The following is a 25,636-nucleotide window of genomic DNA, read 5'->3' as shown; positions in this document are numbered from 1 at the left end:
CTTGCCTCTGTCGCCTAGTGCTTGCTCTTGGTGGGAACTGTTGGGCTTCTGTAAATATCATCACAGAGTACGGTCTAGACCTGCTCTTTTATGAAAAGCGCTGTGAGATAACTGTTGTTGTGATTTGGCGCTATATAAATAAAATTGAATTGAATTGAATTGAATTGAATGCCTGCACAGAGCCCTACAATACTATATGACAATACCCACCCTGGCCACAGCCTCTTTCCCCTGCTGCTGTCTGGCAAGAGATACAGAAGTATCTGCTGTCACACAGATTCTAGAGCAGCTTCTTCCTTCACGCTGTAAGACCCCATAATTCATCTTCATCATTGCACCTTGTAAAATTGCTTTATTTCTATGACTTGTTATTTAACCACCCATCTACTGTAGATCATTTTTGTGTATAATGTTTGTTTTGTGAGTAGCATAAAGGGAACGACAACTTAATCTTGTTAAACAACTCTGTGTAAAATGATGAATAAATCTACCTTGAACCTTGTACCTAAACACCTTGCCTAAAGAAAACAATCACAAAAACACACCAAAATGACACGATTAAACAATGTATTATTTAATGACTATACACACCCTCCAACATTTAGGAGAAGTGTTGCAGCAATACATTTCCAATCCCTGTTTTCTAAATATAGCCTATCCCCTCCGCCTGGTCTCTTAGGCGCTGGATTCACTTAATTGGATTACTACACACACTTTTCATTTCCTTTCTGGTTAGTGTTTAATGAAGTTTAGACAATCATACATCTCGATTTATTCATTGTGGTGCTGAAGGCAACACCCGGCACGTGTAAAAGTGTAGGATGAAAACAGCTTGTCATTTATTACATAATTCCTGGGAGTCTACATTAGTGGTTATGTATGCAGGCTAAAAGCAGAGTGAAAGAGAGAGAAGGAGAGACAGAGACAGAGGGAGAGAGAGAGAGTGTGTGCATTTGTCAGTAATGTTCCTCCATGACCTCATTACACACTGGAGTGAGATACATGTGGAATTTTAAAAAAGAAAAGCCCAAATAAATACAACAGAAACATTTGTGTGTTCATGCCTGGGTGAGTGCACATGTGAATGCATATATTTATTTTTTTGTGACTCGGTATCTAGACCCATATCTTTGTGTATGAGCTCTATTCTCTCAGAGCTACCCTGTTGGTACACCACACATCTGACACAGAAAGAAGGGGACCGGTCCATTATCAAGGTACTATGAATAATACAGATCCTCCTGAAAGCTCCTCTGGACTCATACACCCTCACATACACTATGATGGTGCATAGCTTTACTGTGTGGAGAAAGAAAGGGGAAAAAATCCCTGCCTGAGGTTTAAATGAAGTCTGACAGGCTCATCTCCCATTTTCAGAGACTAATGCTCAACTCTGACAACCATGACAGCCCTGAATTGTTGTTGCAACACTGCCACTAGATTTTCTACATCCATCCAATTCAGCAACACAATACATTCAAGCGGGCTGTGAAGTACATCTTAGTCAGATTTCTGTCAAATTAATAAAGGAATTACAGCAACAAGGGAAGACTGTATCTCAGCAAATGCATGTTATGTAACAACACATTTCTCTCTCCTTCTCTTTTCTGTTCCTTTGACATTTGTGATAGCATTAACTATTATTTGTTTATGAATTATAATTATAGCAACAAGAGAGTGAATTAAATTCAAGTTATTAAGTAATTAAATTGAGTGCAGGTTATACACAAAGTTTCAAGGTATGATGTCTACTGATTAAAACAGTGACTTAACAATTACAAGTTCACTCATCTATACTTTCCACTACACTGCCTGCATCTCAGTTTATGTTATGTATACAGTCAGACTGTGTGTGCATGATAATCTATATCAGTGTGTGTGAAGAGGAAAGAAAAGAACAAGGATGTTTTGCTATGTTTCTGTTTACAATGTGTTTATGGATTATTAATATTTGACATGCATCCTGATTGAAAGACCAGCCCACTTGTGTATGTGTGTGTATGTGTGTGGGTGTGTGAAAGAGAGAGTGTAGCTGGGTGGACACGCTTATGTGCGTATTAATTTTTGTCTTGACGTCTGCATAGAGTTCATCTGCTTCTCTGCATTTATTCTTCTGTTCTATTTACTTCTACACAGCTCTCTTTCAATGTGTCTGCTGAAAAGGCCAGTAAATGGCCCTCTATTTGTTTAAGTCAAAAACATCTACTTAATTTATTACATGACGTTGAATTCAACACTAAAACCTATTAAATGGCATTACCAGGCAAATCTCATCCTCTGCAATATGAGCAGATGTATCAGCTGAATCAATGGTCGCTATTGATGAGAACAATTTGTGCCACATAGTGTAGATTGCACAGACATCCGATCTAGAGCTCATATTTCCCACCCTCCTGCCTTCACATGCATCATCCACCAGAGAGACACAATAGAGAAAAGAATAAAACAAAGCACAAAGAATACCCACAGGCCCAGGGCTATTTGTGACTAAAAAGAATACAAAAAATGGTTAAAACTGTAGTGAAATGCAGCAAGTGTAGCATATGTGTACGTGTATTGTCACACCACATAATAGAAGAATACCAAAGAAAAACAGTTGACAAACAGGTCTGATAGACGACAATACAACTACCAATACCTGTGGTCGAATGGGTTTAATATAGTTTGCCAGATTAGCATGAAATACTCAAACCACTGGAAAAACTTTGTTGGGAAAATGAGCCTTGTTCATATCCCAACAGGCCACTATGATGACATCACTGACTCCTCTGTGTCCCTCCCAGTTCATTAATGTAGCTGTGAGACAACTATTCCCATAAGATACCCAGCCTAAGTATGACTAATCAAAACAAGACAGCAGAGAAACCCAGCAACACGGCACTTTTATCAAGATCTACTTTTGTACCTTGGAAAGAAGTCTCCATCTCAGTGTCACAATATGTCTGTACTATTTCTGACTAGCCCTCCTATTTATGGATCAAGTTTAGTTTGGGAGAAAATGACAGGAAACGTCTGGCCCATTTAACAATAAATTTCCCCAAATACATCTGAGCTGAGCTGGAGAAAAAGTACTCTGGGCTGGGCTAGACTAGGCTAGGTTAACCTTCAGGGAGCTCTAACCGTACAACAAAAACAACACATCCCAGCGTGTTGAATGTATATGCAATGAATACATAAAATGAATGTCAAATCACATTTGATGTATTTTTAATCTCATGTACATACTCCTTTATGTGCACAGCAAAGCAACTGCAGTAAACCTATAAACAGACAAAAAAAAATAGACAAAAAGTAAACAAAGCCACCTAAACCATGACCACTATCAATACTCACCATATCCAGGAGTGCCTTCTAAAAGGAAAATGGCTGAGGTGCATCATGGACCTGTCACTGGGAACACCTGGACATTGTCCAGGTTTCATACCGAAGCTGTGTCAGGATTGATCCCCCTGCCTCTTAACCTTTCACCCTTTGAGTCCCTCTGTCTAACTAGCTATCTATCTACAGACACTGGCAGACAGTATCTGCAGGCCCCGGCACAATACGTAGTGTCCCATACTGCAGTCCACTGCTGTGATGCGTCCATTTATACCAGTATACCGATAAAGACTCCCTTATGAACTTCCAACCTCACTGGTTTGGTCCTAGTGCATCACTGCAAAAAATGGCTAGCTTACATCCAACAAGGCAATCTTAAAAATCTAACTACATAGCACCATAAAATCCATTGAGTTCAAGAAGAAAAAATAAAAATCCCAATAAATGTGACAGTAAAAAAAGAAGCGTGAACTGGAAGCAGACTTATGCCCAGTGTGAACTATGTCTTTCAACGAGTCTCAGCAGTATAAGCTCACAGGCGACCACCCGGCAGGACCAGCTAAGCTCTCCGGCCGCAGCTCTTTTTTCCGTGGGATTCTTCCGGCAAAGGCTTGGAAATTACTGTCCCACATCCACATGGTGAACCAGTTCAGGGACTCATTCCTCCGGAAAACATTCCTTTTCCTGACAGCCAACAACGCCGGCTGGAAAGGCAGCGGTAGTCACACCAGCATGACAGAGCATGTTACACACAGAGTCACTCACACACTCACATTCGCTTTCATCTCTCAGCTTTGCCCTCTTTGTCTCTCTTACTTTGCGTCTCCCTCTGTGTTCTGCCCTTTCACAACCTCACAGGGAGGGACATGAGGAAACGGAGAGGAAAAAAAAAAAAAAAAACAAGAGTGAAACGTCTCTTCAGTATCTCCCCTTCTCTCTGTCTCGCTCTCTCTTGTCTATCTCCTCCTCCTTCCTGGCTCCAGTCAGTGGGATGTCCTGACCCTGTGTGCCTGCTCCTTCAGTATCCAGTCAGCTAAACCTATTGATCCTCTTACAACATGCTGCTCCACTTCATTCACAGAGGAACAAGTCTGCACATGTACAATTTGCATATGAGCAGGAGTTCATACACTCACACAGAAAGTCTCTGCTGTATAAAGTAATATGGACAAAGTGTTGACAGAAGTTATTCCCCTCATTTCCTCCCCTTAAATCCACCTTCCACTCTACTTTTCTTTTCTGAAGTAATGTGTTTGTCTCTGTTATAGCCCTCCTTCGTCATAACAACGCAAGCACTGAGTTACTGTTTTTGTTTTTGCTACTATAAGCACACCCTGTGTCTGTCTCTAGTGTCTGCATGCATGCCAGTGAACCATGAAATTTCAAACCGCACAGCAAATGCCACCTTTTTTTCTGTGTGTGTGTGTGTGTGTGTGTGACATATAGTTTGTGCTGTGAAAGCATGCAGGGGGGCTTTCAAGGCATATTTGTTTCAAGAAACTTGTTATACAGGATGTCATTGCCCTTACTGCAGTATAACACATTCCTGTGTTCTCACACCAGCCGCTTCAGGCTCCAGATGGAGTCTGTAATCTCACCTATAAGCCAAATGGCAATCAAAAAGAGTAAATTTGATTTTTATATCTACTGAATTATGAAGGTAACAAGATAAATCACAGCAAATCTACAATTCATTGTTATTCATATTGCATGCCTATCTATGTAACAGTTTGTGTTTGCATGCACGTATATGAGTGACTTTGCGTGTCAATTGGCGCATATGTGTGCGAGTGGTGTTTGCACGGAAGTTCTGAGTCGAGGTTAGCACACTAAGGTTGTGTCTGTGTGTGTGTTTTGCATTGCCCTCGCTGTGGATAAGCTCCAGTTGCTGTGGTCTGAAAAACAGGATCCAGCACTGCTTCTTACACACATCCTGCCCAACGCACACGTCAGCAGCCTCTCAACTCCTGCCAAAAGTCAAACCACCTCGCAGCCTCTGTTAGCCTGCACCTTCAGCCACTCTTAAATAGGGTGGAACAGCGCTGAACGTTGAGGAATCTGCTTGCGGAAGACAGAAATGCAGTTCTCTGGGGGGATGTGGGTAGTTTGTGTTTGTGTGTAGAGGGGAAAGATTGACAGTTTAGGCAGAAACAGGGACACACAAATTCAAGAAAACATCTAGACTGAAGCACCTGTTATTCATTATGTACACATATGAAACTCTCCATCTGTCTCTCAGATTTAATCTTAAAACAAGACAGACATCTCGCGTACAAATGGGGCCAAGCTGGGGCCAACGCTCTAATAATAGAATATACACTGTATGTCCCTGTGTGTATGTGTGTGCTATTGCATAATCTTAGTCCCTGCTTTAGGGGCTGTTGGACCATGTTCCACTCAACACTGGTGAGCTGTCACTCCTCCTGCAACCTGAAAAAGAGAGACTGGAGGAGAGAGGGGAAAAAATAAAGAGAGTGTAAAGAGACAGGGAAAGAGAGAAACACAGATGGAGAGAGAAGGTAGGGTAGAGTGAATAAAACTAGATCAAATGCAGCCATGCTGCAGGGACACGAAAACCTTGAGACAACGATATGTGGCTGACAGAAAGCTAACACAGTCACATATTACAGCCATAATGTACTGGCACAGTATTAACCTATCATCATCTTTGACCCCATCTTGTAAGCACAACAGTGTATTTTTCATCTACAAATCTACAATCTACATCATATTTGAATCAGCAGGCCTTCTCCATTACATTAGTGTTCCAACGTGGCTCTCTGTAACTGGGCATCAGAGGGAAAGAGGCCGGATTACACAGCGGAACAACTGCATATCGATTTCACATGTACTGACATTTAGCAAAGTACTTTTCCTTATTTATCTGCAGATCGATGTCCAAAGAACGCAGGCTGAACAACCTCTATAGTCACATCACAGAGCTGGTCCAACAGCATGGCATGCCAGCTGGATGAAGTCCTGCTTTAGTTCCCGATGTTTTGCAAAACAAGACAGACACGATGTCACGTAACTCTTCAAGTCATATGACCTGAAGCAGAATGTAAGGTAAGCTTTGTGACAAGAAAACCAATATATGAACTGTGCTGTATAATAATGCTTCATCACACTGCTGTGTAGCCAAAATGTTGCATTTAAATAGGTAAAAGTAAAGTTAAAACCACACCAGTACAGGGATTTGGGGGTGAAGCTCCTCAAACATCATATGTTGCATTCAAATAGGAAAGCTAATCTCTCTAGAGACAGAGAGAGATAACTGGGCCCTCATGCACGCTTTGTTCCTTTGAGGTATACCAGCTGTCCATCACTCTGTGTATCGCTGTGGAAATGTCTTGGGCCCGGTCCTCCTCCTTGCCATTCACAGATGGTTGTGCAGTGGCATTTGAGCAAAGGTTAACTCATTCCCCCTTCGAATCAGATATTTGTAATTAGATTCCCACATCTAATGGGGACATGGAGGCTTCAAGAGCCATTTGTAGAATGTGAAGAATGTTTAAGTACCCAAAAAATTGCTCACTTGTGGAGAGGAGAGGGTTTTTCGACTCTTTGATTTTAGGGCAGACCAAAAGACAGAAGGGAGGGACTCAATTTATGAGAAAAACATGCAAGATTACAGCAAAGGAGCAGCTGTAGTCAGCGGTGAAACACACATGTGCAATGCAGTACATCCCCTGTGTACCATAAGTCCTGCTTCTTACCAATCAGTTATTGTAGTAGGTAAAACATAAGACTCAAGACTACAAATTCTACATACCATTTTGTGTGACAATACAATTGACAAAAACAAAAATGTATATTCCTTAAACACAACCCATAACTAACAACATATGAAGAGATCCCCACAAAACATTTCCCACAATTTGCAGTGTTTTCACTTTCCCCAAGTGCAACAGAATCTGCCCTCGTTTATAAATCCTCTCAATCAGATGGTGGGCCAGGCGGTTAAAGGCATCATGAAATACCTGGTTAAAAAAACACCATTATAAATTGTTATATCTATTTTGACTGCTTCATGAGGCTGTTCTTTTCCGAGAACAGGTCCAGATGGGAGCTTACTGAAATATCAGTGGTCCATAACCCGAGGCAATCGCCACTACAACACCATCTGGTGAGAATGGGTTTCACTAACAGTTGGTGCAATCAACTCTGCTCTTCCCTCTGATACCTTCATTATCTCATTACATCGACAGAAACATCACTTTTACTATTTAAGTGCCAATACTAAAATCAACGGCTCATTGTGTACACTGTTATACACATACAACTGTAGAGCAATATGAGGGTATATACGATGCAACAGCAGAAATGTCTCCGTCACAGTTCTGGCAATGCCACGGAAGAAGACAGGGACAAGAAAACATGGAGGAACAGAAATGTGAAGAATTGATATTGTAAATACAGAGTAGGAGGAGTTTGTAAAGAAGTAATGATGTATGGCTATTTTATACCATTTCTTTATTGAATTTTCAGAACAATTACTGCATTGTGATATATACTGTTACTACAGTATATAATTACATATACTGTGATCACCTACACCTAAATACTGTGATTTTGTTACTGGAAAAGTGCCAATAGCCACTGTACTAACATTACACTGTTATAAGACTGCATTGGCTATCCTTATCAGGTGCTTAATAGGGGGAATGATAATTTTAGGGCTGTCCCCGACTAAGGATTTACATAGTCGAATCAGAATCATCAAGTCCTGCCTGACTGATAGTCAAGTCATGTGATAGTCATGTGTGTTTTTGTGCGCAGTGATTGCAGCAGTGGGGGGGTTGGGTGGGGAGGAGGTTTTACAAACGGTAGCTCCGCTTTTATCTTGAGAAGCTGAAGAGCTTCAGTCTCTATTCATTCAACTTACATTGGTGCGGACAACTCAGCACAACACCGGTGAAGCTGGGGCTCAGTCTCTTCAGCAAGTGTTCCTCTTCCGCCACTACACACATGCACGCTACGCATACACATGCGCACCATTTTGGATTTATTCACGCACTTTAAAAACATTTATTAAAAGTTTTATTTCTTTTTACAGGTTTATTTACGGCATTAAACGTTGAAATGTATATTGTAATATGCTGTATATTAACTAATTGGGTGAAAACTGGTAGTTCTATGTAAAATCAGACGTTGAGCACCCAATATCGCCAAAATGGCATGATCCTCGTTTCATTGCGAAGCTTCGACTGAGATTGACAGTTGAATCAAGCTCTGCCCATCGACGCATCGAATCTTCAACTACTTGGGTTCAGCCCTAGATAATTTACTACTTGCCAAAAATAGTCCCTAAAACATAAAATTAGACTGTCTGGCAGTGGATTTTCTATTTTTATCGATTATTTGTCACACTTTTCACAATTTTAAACAGCATAAGTTCATTGTAAAAGGTGAACTGCTGACCAGGAAAAACATCAACCTGAGAGCTGCAAACGTGAGCAGGATGTGTAGGAACGTATTGCTGCCTTTGGTATTTCCCCCTTGATGTCACAAATTGCAGAGACGTGTCCAAACAAGTTATAAACAGAGTGTAGAGTACCCGCAGATACTAGCAGTCAAATGTAAGACATCTCATTATTAGCAATAATCAAACACAATTAGCTGCAGTTATCAGTACAATATATTTTTCACTCTAATTAGGTATATGTAGCAGACAACATACTGTAAATTTGTCTTATAATTATTGCCATTGTTTCATGTGTTTGTTTGTTTTAAAATTTTGGATATAAATTTGTTTTCAATTTCCTCCCAGTCCAGAGAGAAGTGCTCCCTTTGAGGCACATGCAGTTCTTATTCAGTGAAGCAGTTGAAATTTTGTTGAACATCAAAAGGTGTTCATGGAAACAAATGCACTAATTGGAGTCACACGCTGTATCCAAACTGACCTGCCCCCTCATCCCTAAAATGTCACAGACGTATGAATGCACAGGAATGTACAGACTGAAGCTCAGAATAATTATCAACTGTTCTGTCTATCCCCAGCATTGCACTTTTGATCTGCTGCCATCAGAGGTAAAATAGCACCAATTAGCTTCTGCATTGCACATTTCAATAAGAGCTTTGTACCCGGGCGATCAAATGACGCTCACCCCGTAGGGTCGTAAAAATTTTTAATGCTCACCAGTCAGTTGGCTGTATTGAGGGCTTGTTAATGCCACCACCAATCACCATTTTGCATGATTGCCATAGTGACAAGGCTCAAAGGTGGCAGCTTTTTAGCTCTTTTGCTCAGTCACAGATGTAGTTAGCTAACAGTGGATATAATTTAATATAAAGGCAGTTTTGCCTTCGTTTGATAGTTAATGAGGAAATACAAAACAAGGTGAAAGCAAGGGGAGCAACAAGCAACGATGAAATTACTGTCTGTCTTCCAAATGATTTTAGCACTGTCTGAGTCTGACGACATCTGATGAAGAAGGTGATTAAACTGAAAACATTTATCATAGCAGGAAAGTCACAGGTGTAAGTAATAGCATTAATAAATGCAATAATCCATACTCTTTTGCATGTTGGCTCACTGACATGGCATACTGAGCCACTTAAAAGGAACAGAGCCATCACTTGTAAATGGTATTAATTACACCTGTGCTTTTCCTGCTGTGGTAATTCAAGATGTATGCTGTAAAAATGCCACTGAAAGGTCAAACACTCAGTAGTAAATTTGAGAAAAGTTTCTTACTCAAGAAAATGAGAAGACCTAAAATGTCTGAGCGCTGTGGGTTAAATCCTAATAAAGCATCCAAAAACTAGAAAACTAGAATTAAAAGTTGTCTAATTGCTGTAGTGGCCAATAGCATCCACAAAACTACCTCTCACAGTCACTTCTGTGACTAAGATTATTTTCAAACAAAACTATATTTGTTAAAACTGACTAGATGGTGCTTGCTAAATTTAAAATAACATTACATGGCATTTTCTGGGCTATTAATTCCCCTGGCACGTACTAAGCCAATGATTGTTTCTACACAAGGACACCAGTGTAATTAGTTTCATGTGATAATTTGTTTTGGCTCTAATTGCCTGTTGTATCTGTTATGGTTCCCTCCAGTGAGACCATTTCTCTCAGGTTGCTAAAGAGGGAGAAAAGAGACAAGATACATATTGCTCACAGATGTGTTGAAAAAGACCCATGCTTGCCTATAGTGTATACTGCTGTCATCCCGCTATTGCAGCTTCTTAATATCTATAACCATGTTGTGAAGATCTACAGTTTTATCCCACTTGCACCCCTTAAATATCTGTATCCATTCCATCCAATGCTCTCTGCACCCTCCATTCCCAGCCATGGTATCAGCTCTGTTGCTCAACCCCTCCAAAAATAGACTTTTCCTGCATTGCACCAACGTTGTGTCACTGTTGCAGCCAAGGCGCTCCACTGGCTTCCCTTGCACTGGCTGACTAGTCTGAGTCTTAATCACAGCACTTGATGGACTAAGTGTCTATCTGGGTGTGATTAGTTATTCCCCTGAGGGATGCTATGACCCAATGATGACCTCCACTGTTAGGCTAATTACTGTAGGCTCAGGGGAAAACACATGTCTGTGGTTACACTGACTGAATGAAGAATAATAATCTGACTTAGATCCTGTCCAGTGTAGTTTGTTTTAAGCAGTGTATCTAATTTTTTTATCAGTATGTTTTGTCCAGCTATTTATTGTGGGTTTTAGCTTTTTATGTGAAACTGAGGCTTACTGGAATTTCCCAGCTTCCCTGTCTCTTCTGTTTTACCAAGTAAACATATTTAATTTCGCATAACAGCAAATGCATTCTCTAAATATTTTAACAGCTTTAAATTTACAAGACAGGCAACCAAAGATTGATTTTGAGAGACATCGTATCAGATGTCTGATGCCTTTTACACTTGGCTGCTTTTACCCATCCTGTGTTTGAGATTTCACTTGTTTAGAACACGTGTGTCAGTCAGTCAAAAAGGCAAATTATACTGTTATCATTTATAAAGCATGCATGCAACGCAAACTGTTAGACATTTGTATTTTATCATGGCATTTGGAAAAAAAAAATGTAGACCAGAAATAGACAAATTGTTTGCACAAGGCTCCTGGCGCTAGACAAAAAGTCTGGGGATCACCAATGGCATAAGGATTCATCGTCTGTGAACCATGATCGTCTGTACAAAATGTTGTGAATACATCAAATTTATGTAGAGATATTTCGCAGAATAAACCTATCCAGTCATTTTTAAGATAGTTTGCCAATTAAGCCAGAAATGTCAACCTGTTGGTGGCGCTAGAGGAAATATCACCAAAGTCATTTTGGGACCACAAATATTTGTATAACATTTCATGCCTTTCCATCCAATAGTTGTTTAGATATTTCAGTCCAGACAAAAGTTATAGACCGACTGACAGATATTGCCTTCCCTAGAGCCATGCAGCTAGCGTGACTACAAGTCACAGAGACAAGGAAGAGAACCAGAAGAAGAAAATGCATTCAAGCTACTGAAATCAACCTGAAAAATTTGACTTTGAATGAACAAGAGATACTTTGAAGGAGATGTGTATAATGGAAATTCATGTTTTTCTGTAACTGCCTTAACTTCCATGCATGGATTATGAAGAAGGAGCAGCACATAGTAAAGAGTATTGCAGGGGACTTGTGTGACATTAAACTGTTAAAGTAATTACAGGTTAGAAGGAGGCTTGCAGGCTGTAAAATGATCTTACTCTAGAAATGGCTCAGACTGTGACATTCTGTCTGCAAACTGTGGAGGAAACCACCGAACTCTGTCACACAGAACAGCACACGCCCTTCCAAATACTTGCATAATGGGCTCATATTTTAGTTTACATGCATGGTGATAAAACACAAGCAATGGGCTAAAACAGTAAAAACACACAATAAAAAATGTCACGCTTATTAAGCGTCATCTGCTGGGTTACAATGCCTCTTGGAGTATTAAAGGGGAAGAGCAGTTGTTTTTACAAATTCAGTATTATTCAAGGTGATATTTAACATGACCACTGTGAGTGCAGATATACCAATATATGACAACTAGAGAATAAAGGGAGGAAAAACTGTGCGATATAAATATGTGATACGTGAGTGACAAGCTCTTATAACATTAAAACAATGGGTTAAATTCAGTTACTTTTCTTTATAAATTTCCTCATTTAAACAGAATACAACGTAAGTGTGTAGTCCACCTAAATAGATTTGTCCTCAATCAAATGGACATCTGTGCATTTCTGGCTTCCATTTAAAAACAATCATGCAGTTTAAAGTGCGATTGATTTAAAAGCTTGCCAAAATGATGAATTACCGTGCAACTGATCTGGAGAACTGTATTACTTAATCAGAAGTAAGCTTGTGATTAAAATGCTGTTGTGCAAATTTGCAAGTGTCACAATCTGGAGCTTGGACCATTATAAATACATTCTCAACCTGTGGCACAAATTGCCCTAATTTCCCAGTGTATCTTGACAGTGTTGAGACAAAGGAAGATGAATTCCTACTTTTTCAACGATGTTAAACTTTGTTTAAATGTCTTGTGTTTCCACCAAACATACTGGACTATTGTTTGTCTTATAACTTTGCATATTCAGTTTACTGTAACCTGTGTTACCGGTAATTTGTTACTTTCCGCATATCATGGCGATGACAGCATTGTGTTGGCTTCTAGACCGAATGTGACAGGAAAGGCAGAGGAGCAGACAGAGATTGCCTTGCCACCCTTGTCGGCCATCATGGCTCCCTATGACATTTAAAAGTTAAACTTTCACCCAACCTTTTATCCACACCTCACCATCACCAAACGAAACCTGTCAGCCCACTAGAAACCCCTGGCAGGAGGGTGGTGGCTTCAAGTTAGAGGCAGCCGAAGAGAGAAAACTCTGCTTAATGATTCACTCTCAAATGCAAACAGATGTTAAGTGTAGAGGAGATAGCCGTCATTAAAGCTGACTTGCCTGTGTGCCTTTCAGTTTTGCATATGTGAAGCTGAGGTTGAAAATATGCAAATGTTGATGACTGTGTGTGTAACGTGTGCTCGCATGTGTGCACAAGCATATGGATATGCTTTCCTGTACATCTGTGTGTGTTTGATGTGGTCACCGGCTCCAAGAGGCAGTCCAGTACAGACACATTAACCACAGCTCTCAAATTTTTATAACATGAGATTAAAAGAACCTACTGCTTTACTGGAAACTATAAACCATCTGGTGTATCATATTTTTTTTTAAAACAGTCAAAGAAATTTGTCTTCTGGGCAAACTGAGAGGCGGAACTGAGCAAAAGGATCCCCCACTCAACTGCAGGACCCCCGTCACTGGCAGGTATTCATCACCCTACTTAGGAGAATGCTGAAGAAAACTGAATTCAAAATATTTAATAATAAACACTTGAAACCTGGTTTCAAGCTAAAACTTGAAACAGGGGTTTTCAAGGATTTTAAAGTCAATACAAAGCATGTAAAATCAAAGATGCGCAGGATGTCATTGTTGCTCATTAACTGAGTGTTGTTCAGCCCTCCAGTATTGGTTAGAGAAAATCATCATGGTCATGATTTTTATTACTTTGCACTACAGCTGGAGTGTTCGTGTGTGTGTTTGTGTCCCTCATAAATCACAAATATTTGAGCTGCTCAGTGACTGAAATGTCCAATTTATAGGAGACAGCGATTCACAACCATGACATGAAGCACGACAGTCCTGGAACTGGGCTAGAAAATTTAGGTAGTGTGACGTAACTTCATACCATCAACATTTTGACAGGTATTGCCAATATTGTCAATAGCTAACCTTTTCACCAAAAATGATAAAATGCAGTCAGAAATACACGCAGGTACATGCACATCTCCGACAGGAGTGTGGACTGTCAGCTGCAGGTGTGCCATTGTGTATGTGACCCTACACAGTGACTTCTACTGTGAAGGGTGCAAACAAATAGTGAGTTTACCCACAGCAATCACCAAAGTATCATGTTACAGCTATCATCAAAATTGTCTACAAAGATAATGGTTATGTCATGTTGACAAACACCTGCTCCCACTGACCGTAAAAAAGGCTGCTTCTCATCGCCCAGTTATGTACAGTGGGTCATCTGTTGTCCAAGCGTGGCCTGGCGCATACATCATCCAGTCAGCCATTGTGTAAAAGGAATGAATTGAATAGACAGATGCAGTTTAAACATTTTTGGATGAATTAAATAAATATATATTTATTCATATCAGATGAAAAAGGCATTAAGGAGAGTTATCCGTAAAAATAATAGTAATCCATAAAAATTAAAAGGAAATATGAAAAGATTTCTTTCTCTCCCTCCTACTTCCTTTCCAAAACACTCTGTGTCCATTTTTCTTTATAAGAGAGGTAATAACTCCCTGGCGTATAACTGAATTCTCTTATTAAGTGACTGGTATAAAGAGAATACTCATAAAAAATCTTGTTTTCTCCAACTGTGACTCCAGCTGTATCACAGGATGCTGCAGAGAATGAGTGGGTGGGGATGGATGCATGGATACACAAATATTGAGAATACAGTTATACTACAAGGAAGGCACAGACAAAAAGAGACAGAGAGAGTAAAGCACAGACAAAAAAGAAAATAAGAGAACAAACACAATGCTGATTGGCGCCCCTACAAGTTGCTGTCTGCTGCATTGTTGCACACATTCGAGCCCCGCATCAGCACGAAAGATCCCCTAAATCCCACCCAAACACAACTCCACAGCTCAAAAAAATGCTATACTCAGCACACACATACACAAAAACAACAAAACAGTTGAGAGGGATGAGGAGAGAAAGAGAGAGAGTGAGAGAAAGGGCAATATAGTGACAACAGCATAGTTACATAACGGACAGGATCAGCATTGGGAGCTACCAAAGGGGAGCTCCTGGGCTTCTGCAAGTCGCAGAATGACGCATTGCCCTCACACGTGCGCGCACAGACACAAACACACAGACTCAATGCAGCAAATGGCACACATTCACATTTGGGTGCTCCATGCTAGAGAAGCCACTCCCACACATTTATCATAATCTAGCCGACAACAGCAGAAATGACGATACATTCATTACAACACTCCCCGTCAGCAGAAGAGCAGAAATGCAGCATGTGCAATCAATTTAATCTATGAGCCACAGAAATAGAGAATAACCGTCGTAACTCAAATATATATTTATAAGCGTCTGGTGAATTGATACGTAGTTTTAGATTCTGGTCCTAAATTGAAATTTGTACTTTTCCCAACCGAGAACCAGAAATATTCATGAAAGCTTTTTTATGCCTCTGCATGTAGCTTGAGTGATGCTGAATGGTGAGATTAGGCAAGTTTAGCTCAAGTGCTGGATTTGAACTTCTGCAGAGATGAATGGCTGGTGGTACCACCTTAGACATTTATTGAATATATAGTTGCAAATGTCACTGTCAACAAAGAAATAAGACCATGTCAGGCTTACTATCTACCTACTGATTACACGTGCACATGTCAACTGTGGCTGAACATGTGTACACATGAACACATGTATTTCAAAAAAGCTGATGCATTTGTAAATAATTTGTATGTGAGGCTCTTCCTTACTAGAATTTGCAGAAGGCTGCTGATTGCAACGGAGCCTCAGCAGTGCAAGTTGCATTAGATTATTTTTCGTCAGAAATGCATTAGTGCATTGATAATGTTGTGTTTTTATAGCCCATCTAGAGGAAGCCTGTTAAAATGATGCTAATAGCCAAATCGTTTTTTTACCACCATCCATGTCTCTGCCTTTGTCTTGAGCAGTCCCTAAACATAAAACTGCCTCTCTGGCAATCAATCTCCTTTTGTTGCTATTTTTACAATGAGGAATGACTACAGGCACACAAACTCTCTCTCTCACTCCCACACACACACACACACACACACACACACACACGAACACACACAGAGCACAACAACCCTGGTCTGAGGCAGGATCAATTGATGAGCTACAAGGAGAGCAACCTGCATTCCTCCCATCTGGGAATGTAGAAGCAGGCTGCTGCAGCGCGCTTTGCTCTAAACACAGGAAATCAATATCCTGCAAGTTAATGAGATAGATCCCCTAACCTCAGAATCTGATTAGATAAACAGATTAGCAGCAAAACACTACACCACCATTAGGTGAAAGCAGTGCAGACCCATGAGCCAGTGAGTGATAAAAATAAGATGAGATTTCATTATGTGGCTGATGCTATGTTCTGAAAGATAATAAAAAAATACTATGACTGTCTTTTAATTATTATTTATTACAATCATGTCTAATGATCACTGCTTACAGTTACGAAAGATATACTTTTACAAATAGTCAAGTGATGCTAAAGGTTTACTAATACAACTGGGATTGAGTTTAGGCTACCATAAAAGTATACTATTCAGGCCCACAAACAATGATTACATTACCTTTTGAGGCATCTCATGCTCAGATAAAATCTTTGCTGTTGTGTTACTTACCTAGAAAAAGAAAAGAGATGGGGAGAGATAAAGGGATGGGGGGAGAGAAGGTGAGGGAGGGGGTGCAGAGAGAGACAGAAGTTATCAGGACAATCAATTGACTGCAGTGAGATGTAGTTTGTGCTTTACCAAGCATCGGGGCACAAAGTGTATGACTCCTAAAACCCCTTCTCCCCCTGCTGCTTAGTGGACACACACACACACACACACACACAGAGGAGTAATGAGAAAGGCTGGGAGTGTATATCAATATACTGCAGTGGTGAGAAAACTGCTCTCTCTCTTTATCTCTCTCTCCATCCCAATGCAAGCCTATTGATCCCATAAGCCTCCCATATTCAGATCCCTTCGCATGTCTCCCCACACCCCTTTACCCTTTGTTATCTAAATGCAGAGTCTTCCTCCTTGGCAAAAACATCTGCTTGACAGTTAATGTAACAGTAGATGTCAAAAGAACTGACGAGGGGTGATTGAGCCTACTAACAGGGAACACAAACGTGACCAAAGTGACACTCAGATTACTTCAGCTGTGTTGCAAAGCAAAGTATTACATTTTTGCTGAGGAGTATTTTTAGAGTTTACTAGAGATGGGTGATATATTTGTTCACTTTCAGACATTTTGCCATACCATTTGAATTAATGAAAAGTAATTTCCAGAAAATGTATTATAACACTTTGATATATAAAAGTACATATACAACCATAAAGGATTTAGCATTACTGCCCACACATATGGTTTAATATTAAACTCAATATTGGTATCAAATTTTATTGTGTTTATTGTGTTGCGGTTTCATTGTGACACCGCAACACATTACTTTGTATCTACATCCATCAACTCCCTATCCATCCCCACTTGTCTTTCTTTCTCTGCTCTCTCTTGGTCAGACGGGTTGACAACACATTTAGACTCAAACGTCAAGCAGGCAGACAGAAGGCGAATGGTCGGACTCGAAGAAAATGCAGCCAAAAATCAGTACAGCTACTTTTATGATTCCAAACAATGAGATGATACAGACAGAGAAGGGAAGCCAGGAGCACAAATATGATGATAAGCAGAACCTTAATGAAAAGGGCAGACACACAGATAGGTAAAGGCATATGGAAAATGACTACCTTGCTCAACTTGCTTGCAGCCAAGAGCAACTACATTTGGTCATTAAATATACAACCAAAACTACACCTTAACTTCTACAATGTCACCATTAACGCTAGGAGTCTTGTACATTAAAACATGGAATATATGAGAATAGAATATATCCAGGGCTTTGTTATATAAAAAAAATTGTTGGCTATAAATATGATTAACAGACTCAATCATATTACTTGACTTATACACAGATAGTTATTGTTATTAAATTGTACTTGTGTTTAATCGCAGTCTAAAGATTTTAGTATCTCATAAGCCTGCATGATTGATTCTAGTGACAAATGACGCAAAAAGAAATACGTAATGGAACATCAACGACTCTTTCGTAACCACCTCAGTCCACTCTGTCAGTCATTATTCAGGAATGTCATTAAGTTGTCTTGTTCGAGGGGCAAAAAGCCTTTTAATGGAAGAGAGGAGATATCACATCATCCATCCGCAAATTGTCACTGGTGATTTTTATAGAGAGGTAGTAGGTTTATGAGCAGAAAAGACACCAGCTTTAAAGACATTAGGGATACAACGGCTCTCCGACACATACCTCAAAGTGGCATTTTATCGAAATGTGACCTCTGCGAAAGCTCCATGAATCATGAAGCCAAGCATCACTGGCCCTTTGACTGAACAGGAACTCATGCATGCATTCTGTGCCAAAGGCTATAGGCTGAAAGCTACAGTGACAAAGGCCCATTCGGCTCCAGGACTTTGAGTGTAGGGGTAAAGGACAACTCTCTTCGGTTAGCTGGTTCTAATGAGACCTGTTTCCGTGGAGACTAGATTCTTGGCTGGTGATTTGTGGCATCGCATAGTCATCACCTCCAAAGCGTCTGGTACTAGAGTGAAGGACGACAGCTTGTGACTGGCAACAGCTGTGGAAAACAGGTGTGTGCTTCTCATTACAGCCATAGCAAGATAATGATGGCTTTTAATCACTAGTCCAGATAAGAGAGGGAGAGAGAGTGAAAATTCTCTTCGTTTTGTCCATGTATGTATTTTACATGTGCATAGATGGACATGTGCATAGCTGTGTCTGCATTTTTGCTCATTTCATGATGGACTTGTGTGCAGGAGATTAACTTGTTTACACATCTTTGTAAGTGTATTTCTCTGCGTGTGTGTGTGTGTGTGTTTGTGTAACATCAGAGTAGATGCATAACGAGAGAGCAAAATCAACAGCAGGGTCTGTGGACATGTTCCCTGTTCCCAGTAAACACACTTGTGTTTTATGGTCAATTCCACAATGTATGCACCACACAAGAAAGCAGTGACGCAAAGAGTTCTAGTGCCACATTACCACAAACTAAAAAACACTGTCTTTGTTTTCTGGCATGGATTAGAAGCCTCATGTCATGTCTTTTCACTCTCCTTTCTCTGGGGTATCATATGGGGAAAAATTTAAATATGATGGAGGGGGAGGATGGCATGAAGAGGAAAGAGGAAGGAATGCAAGCCTGAGACTTACCTCTGAGCAGTACTTGCTTAAGAACTTAAGCTCCACAACAAACAAAGATACCAGACCGGAGCTCTACCTAATCGTACAGATTATTCCCCATGACTCTGTCTACAATTGGGAACCCACCAATAGCTGCTTTCCCACCATTGGCAGATATTGCTGGATGCCTTCATCCTTTCCCAATATACCAAACACTTGTACACATACAAGCAAATACAAACATACATGCATATGCACAGTCATTGTCAGAGATACACACCGTATGCTTGCAGCCCGATAAGTACACTCATGCATACGTAGAAAAACATGTATGCACATGCTCATATTCAGGCACACAAATACGTTTTTTGTTTACAACATAAACCTGCAAAAACATGTCAGCACGCCGACCCAAGCCTGGCATCCCGCCACACCATATGACCACATAATGCACGTAACAGGTGCTGCACAAAACATCAGCATCATCTTTCTCTGCAATCTTTACAGGCAGCTGGTCTTTAAAATGACATAACTAGAGCTACAACTAACAATTATTTTCAATAAATCTGTCATTCTAAGTGTATCGTTTTGTTAATAAAATGTGAGCCATTGGAAAGTCTTCAGATTGCTTGTTTTGTCTGACAAAATGTCCAAAATGTGCAAATGATTCAGTTAACTATCATATGTCATACCCCCACAACAGTGCAGCTGGAAGCAGGGAATGTTTGACATTTTTGCTTGAAAAATTACAATGAATCAAAATAGCTGCAAATTAAATTTCTGTCGATCACATAATTGATTAATGGACTAATCGTTCCAGCTCTTGTGATAACATGAGAAAAAGCATGAAAAACATCTCATATGATATACATTTCATAGAGAAATAAACCAAATACTAACCTATTCTGAATCTTGTGATGGTATGCCTTTATTTATAATGTCTTGAGAAAGCTATCTTAAATTGTTACACTGTATTAAGTTATATTTTCATCATGGTTCCTGCAGTTCGATTATTGGAGGCGACACCTAAGTGGCTACTGTATGTTGAACGTTCTGTATCATGCTGATCACCCAAAAGATATGTAGGGGTGCTTTTTGGGTCCTTCATTGAAAGAAGGGCCAAATACGAGACTTATCTTCTAATTCTCCAAGTATTTACTGCTTCAACAGTCTGAGGGAGAAACTCTTTAGGAATAAGCTAACCTCAGGGATCACATTTCAGTTACATATTCAGATAACACAGGAATTGTGAGCTTAATATAGGAGGCCAGAAATAAACATCAAGGGAGGGTCACAATTTAGATCCAAGAGAGATATAATAATGTTGTTTTATTGCTCATGTGTATAACATCCTATCTGATTTCACTCCCTAATAATAAGTAACAAAAAGAAGAGAAATTAAATTGAGAATACAGCCAGCAAAATCCCTGGGGCGTGTCTAAGCACTGTGGCATCTGCAGCATATCGGAGACTTGTGCGATCAGGAAAGAAAATCATGCTCAGTTATATTATGTTTATGAATTACTTGCATGGTTCACTGTACTGAAGGTGCACGTGTTGTTATACTGTTGTTTGTTTTGTAATGTCAGCTGACAGCCTGTCGCACCCAATTCATTCCTCCCTTGGGGCAATAAAGGTATCATCATCATCATCACAAATTACTCTCACAGCTCGTTACAGCATTTTCCGTCTCCATGAATAATGTAGGCCTCTTCTCCTCATGTGGCATCAGTCTGTGAATGCCAACATTATAAATTAGGTCCCTAGAAAATGCTAATGTAGGTCATCAGTAATGAAATTAAAATATTACACTTTAAAAAGCTCTGCATCATTTTCAGATTTTATGGATCACATTTCATGGTTTATAGTTAGACTTTACTGATTTGGACTAATGGCTATTTGTATTATAAGTATACTGTAAGTATATAACTAAGAATTTCTCCTAATCACGAAGTAGATTTTTTGAAATATTACTGTGGGATGAGAAGAAATTGTAGAACTTCTGCACGTCTTACATCACATTACATGGCTCGAGGTGAAATGCTTTTTGCTGCATTATTCTGTACCTAAACACACTCGTCAGCAACTTAAGAAAACGGTCTATGAGGTTCAATTTGCTGATGCATGCTATAGTCAACCGTCTGATTTATGACGAATCTTCCATCACTTGCTGCCTCAGCACTTATTAAAGATAAATGAGCATGCTTATCTTGTTTAGCTCTCTACTTATGATAGGTTTATGGCATTTTGCATAACATCAGTAATGGTTAAGTATGCGAGACTCAGAAACAGGACACATTTCAATTTCAGTTTAGAAATCTGTCAGGAACAAGTCCATTTAAGAAAGAGTCCGGAGTCCATTTAACAAAAACTGCATTTTACACACATTCAAGCAGCAATTAACTTGTATTGTAACAGAAGGTATGAGAAGTTGTGTTCTGTTCAGTGTACTATATTGTGATCAGATTACTAATAATCCATCTATCCATCCTTCCATCAATCCATCCATCCATTTCTGGTTGCTTATCTGAGTCCATATTACTGTGCCAGCAGGCAAAGCAAGGTAGCCCTAGGCTAGATGGGATATATAAACCCACCAGCATGTTCTGGGTCTGTCCTGGGGTCTTCTCTCAGTTGGATGTACCCCAAAAATCCTTTGTAGGAATGTGAGCCGGATGCATCCATAACATGCCCAAATCCTCCTTTCAAAGCAAGGGGACATTAGTTCTGCAATGTCTGAGCTCCTTGGCAGCCACCATATGAAGGAAACTCATTTAGGCTGCTTGAATTTGCAACCTCATTACCCAAAGCTCATGTCCATAAGTGAGGGTTGAAAAATACACAACAGTTCAGTAACGCCCATATTACTGCTGAGGCATCCCCAATCTGACTTTCAATCTCAAGCTATTTCTTACGTTCCTCCTTCAACTCTTTCATTTGGGAAAGGCCAGGTGAAAACGCTCATCCTAACCAGTGAGTATGTATTCATTGCGTTTAGTGATAATGAGCCTAAAAGAAACTATACTGCTATGTTTTGGTGTCATTTACAAGCACTGCTTCTGTCTTCTGTTATTTCTTTTATGGGAGCTTCACCGGGGGCGTCGTCAGCTCCTCCGCGCACACACACACACACGCACACACACATGCACACACAGACACGCACTGTCATATGGAAGTCGGCGAACTAGCAAAAGCTCATCACTTCAACATGCTGTCAAAACTGTTTTTCTTTTTATAAATAAAAAAAATCACCATAAACTGGTGCTGAAAATTCATCATAATGCAGGAAATAAAGTGTTTAATGTTCAAAATTTTAAATAATTCAGCATCAAAGATTTTTTAAAAATCTTTTTAAAATCTCATCTCATCTCGTGGGTTAAGTGTCTCGTCACACCCCTACTAAACAGCTATGGTAATAACCTATTTGATAGAGGACAATTTACAGTACATGTATTGCAACAATGCATTCATTGTGAATTGTTCCCTATTAAATAGTACAGTATTTTGATATCTTACTGTTGCAATACATATATTGTGAATTGTTATCATAAATAATTGCACTTGCATCCTAGAAATGATTAAAAAATATATTTTCTTATTAAATTTTTGAAATTTTATTCAACCACCACATGATAACACACTGTGACAAAATGTGCTTAAATTGTAATGTACAGAATGCAGAAAAATTTTAATTGAAAACACCAAATCGGGAAAAAATTTAAACAGATTTCATAGGGCTCAACATTATGTACTATATTTTGGTTGAAAGCCCCATCTAAATGATGTTTTATTACTGAGTCAAAGCTAAGATTAATCTTCATGACCAAGATCAAACTAAGAGATGTCTCAGAAGCTGTGCACTTTGGTTTTGCTGAACCACAGTAGGGTTGGGCCGATAGACAATGCCAGCAATGGCTGACAGACATCACGACGTTGAGCCCGCATCGTGACTGTAAACCCCCCGCCCCCCTAGCAAAATCTCAAATGTTCACATTATACCACCCTGTGAAAGCAAGTTTTAATGACCAGGTACATTCTTATTGTTTTTAAGTATGCTTTGCACCTGCCTTGGAATTCTCTTCTCCCCACACTCTGACACACTCGCACACACCTACACTTTAGGTAAACACCCAGGCTTGCCCCACCTCTCTATCATCCCTCGTCTGCTCCATTTTCTCCATCAGCAGTATGTTTTATAAAGTAGCCTAAAAGACTGAGAACTAAGAATAACCTAAAATATCCACTGCGACTTGTAATGTAAATTAATTATTCTTCCATTTTTTCCCCCGGGTGAAGTCTGTGCGAGAACACATGCACATAAGACGACTGCACACACCCGATGACATTGTCCATCCCGATGTTTCATTGTAGACATCGTCCGATGGAAATTTTGTAGACTTCGCCCCAACCCTAAACCACAGTCAAATCATTTTTGGGTGGTTTCATATCATAAGGGTTAGTCAGTACAGATTAATTTTAAACTCAACAGCAGCAATAAACTTCTTTCATTATGATGACACAAAACTATTCCAATTTTGTTTAATACTGCAGATCACAGATACTCAAGAAATTGTGCTTTAATATCGAGCACAGCCTTCTATAACAGTGAAAGAACAGAATCATCAGCTGTCTTACAGTGGGTTGAAAATGGCTTCTTAATTGGCTTTTTTCCAAAAACACAGATTACCATTCCCTAGAAGTCCAATGCTTCATACAGCGGAAAGAAGTTAAATCTAAACAAAAAAAGTCGATTCAAGTCGATTCACCAATCACCAATCCCATTTTCATTTCTTTCTTTCTCCTTTTTTTTCTCCCTCCTCCGCCTCCTCCTCTCTGGCTTTTGAGATAAGCTTTCAGTCGAATACCAATTTTAAAAGAAGATTAAGCAGTTCTGGCTCTCAAATCAATTTTACCCCCCAGTGCAACATGAAGGCAAGTGCGTTCACATACACACCAACATACCAGGGCCCGCACGCGCAGACATCAACACACATCTCATACCACAGGGAAGACATGGCATTGCAACGCCTTAATCAAACACACACCAGAAGTAATTAAGAGAAGCAGTGGCTTGATAGCCATTATTCAAATATCAAGGTAGATTAGCTTAGATCCAGCTTATTATCAATATTACAACACAGAAAGGTTGGAGACTAGCACAGTGACTAGCTCCTCTGTGCTAACCTAGCTGGTGATGCTACTAGTTGTCCAACATTGGAAATTTGAGCCCAGGTAAACCCAATTAGTGGGAAAATTCTACAAACACGTCAGAAAACAAAACAAGCAATGCCTAAAATAAACATCTAGAAAACAGATGCACTTATGCTCCACAGAGAGTCTGAGTGACCACTGAAAGTGAGGTATAAGCACCCTGGATTCGATACTGTTGACAAGACACGCAGTCAACCCTCATGACAAGAAGAGCGAAGGCACAGCGATACGGAAAGGTCATTTCTCCACAAGTGATATAAAAAGCAGAGGGGGTTTGAACACAAAGACTTCCAACATGCTCGGACACACAGTTCTCTTTAATGATGTTGCCATGAGGAGTTCACATCCAGGTTAGGTGCCTGTTGCCACGGAAACCAATGAGTATGTTTCAAAGAAGCCACTGGATGGAAGCACCTTTTCTTGGAAATCAATGAGCAATCGAAATGTCCAAGGTCCTCTGACAGCGTCCTAATATGAACAGCTCTGTTCACGCGTATGTGTATGTGTAGTGTTTGTGTGTGTTAGAGATTTCTGTAATACCATGAACCTCAAAAGAAAACACAAAGTCAGTACCCTTTACTAGTGGCCGGCCGGTTAATCAGTCAGATCTTTGCCATTTTGAGATAACTGGATCGACTGAAGCCTGCGCTCAAAAAGAAGCCATGTCAGTGTGGCTGCTGTGGAAACATATTCATTAGGGATGCACTGAAACGAAAATTCTTGGCCGGAGCCGAAACCAAATATAATGAAATGATTTGCCAAATACCGAACAAGTACATTCACATTTTTTCACAAATGTGCTTTTTACTCAGCGTTTCCTTCACAGCCTCTCTTCAGATAGGACTCTCATACTGCAACACTTGTCTTTGTAAAGAGAGAAAATTACAGGATAAAGTCGCTAACCTGCCTGTCAGCTCGCTCTGGTCCGTTAGGTGCGGCTAGCTTAATCGTCTTCTCAGAAACGAGTGACAGAAACACTCAAATTGGGTCAGACCGTGGCCGAACATTTGGTGCATCCCAATATTCGTGCTCCTCCTTGTGTCAATTTAACAATTCTATGGGCAGACATCAGTGCGTGCTG

The 25,636-nt window shown here is 39.9% G+C and overlaps 1 protein-coding gene across 4 annotated transcripts in view; it reads right to left on the bottom strand.

Moving 5' to 3' along the window:
- pde4d (phosphodiesterase 4D, cAMP-specific) overlaps positions 1-25,636 on the bottom strand; it is a 210,689-nt gene that overhangs the window by 57,123 nt on the left and 127,930 nt on the right. Inside the window, exon 2 of one of the 4 annotated variants that reach the window (XM_046035673.1) lies at positions 14,348-14,412. The exons of the other annotated variants lie outside the window; for them this stretch is intronic. The gene's annotated coding sequence lies outside the window, so the exon portion shown is untranslated. The remainder of the gene's footprint in view (positions 1-14,347; positions 14,413-25,636) is intronic. 4 annotated transcript variants of the gene reach the window in all.

This window comes from Micropterus dolomieu, linkage group LG21, assembly GCF_021292245.1.
Source record: "Micropterus dolomieu isolate WLL.071019.BEF.003 ecotype Adirondacks linkage group LG21, ASM2129224v1, whole genome shotgun sequence".
Classification (NCBI taxonomy): domain Eukaryota; kingdom Metazoa; phylum Chordata; class Actinopteri; order Centrarchiformes; family Centrarchidae; genus Micropterus; species Micropterus dolomieu.
This window is presented reverse-complemented; position numbering and strand designations above follow the sequence as displayed.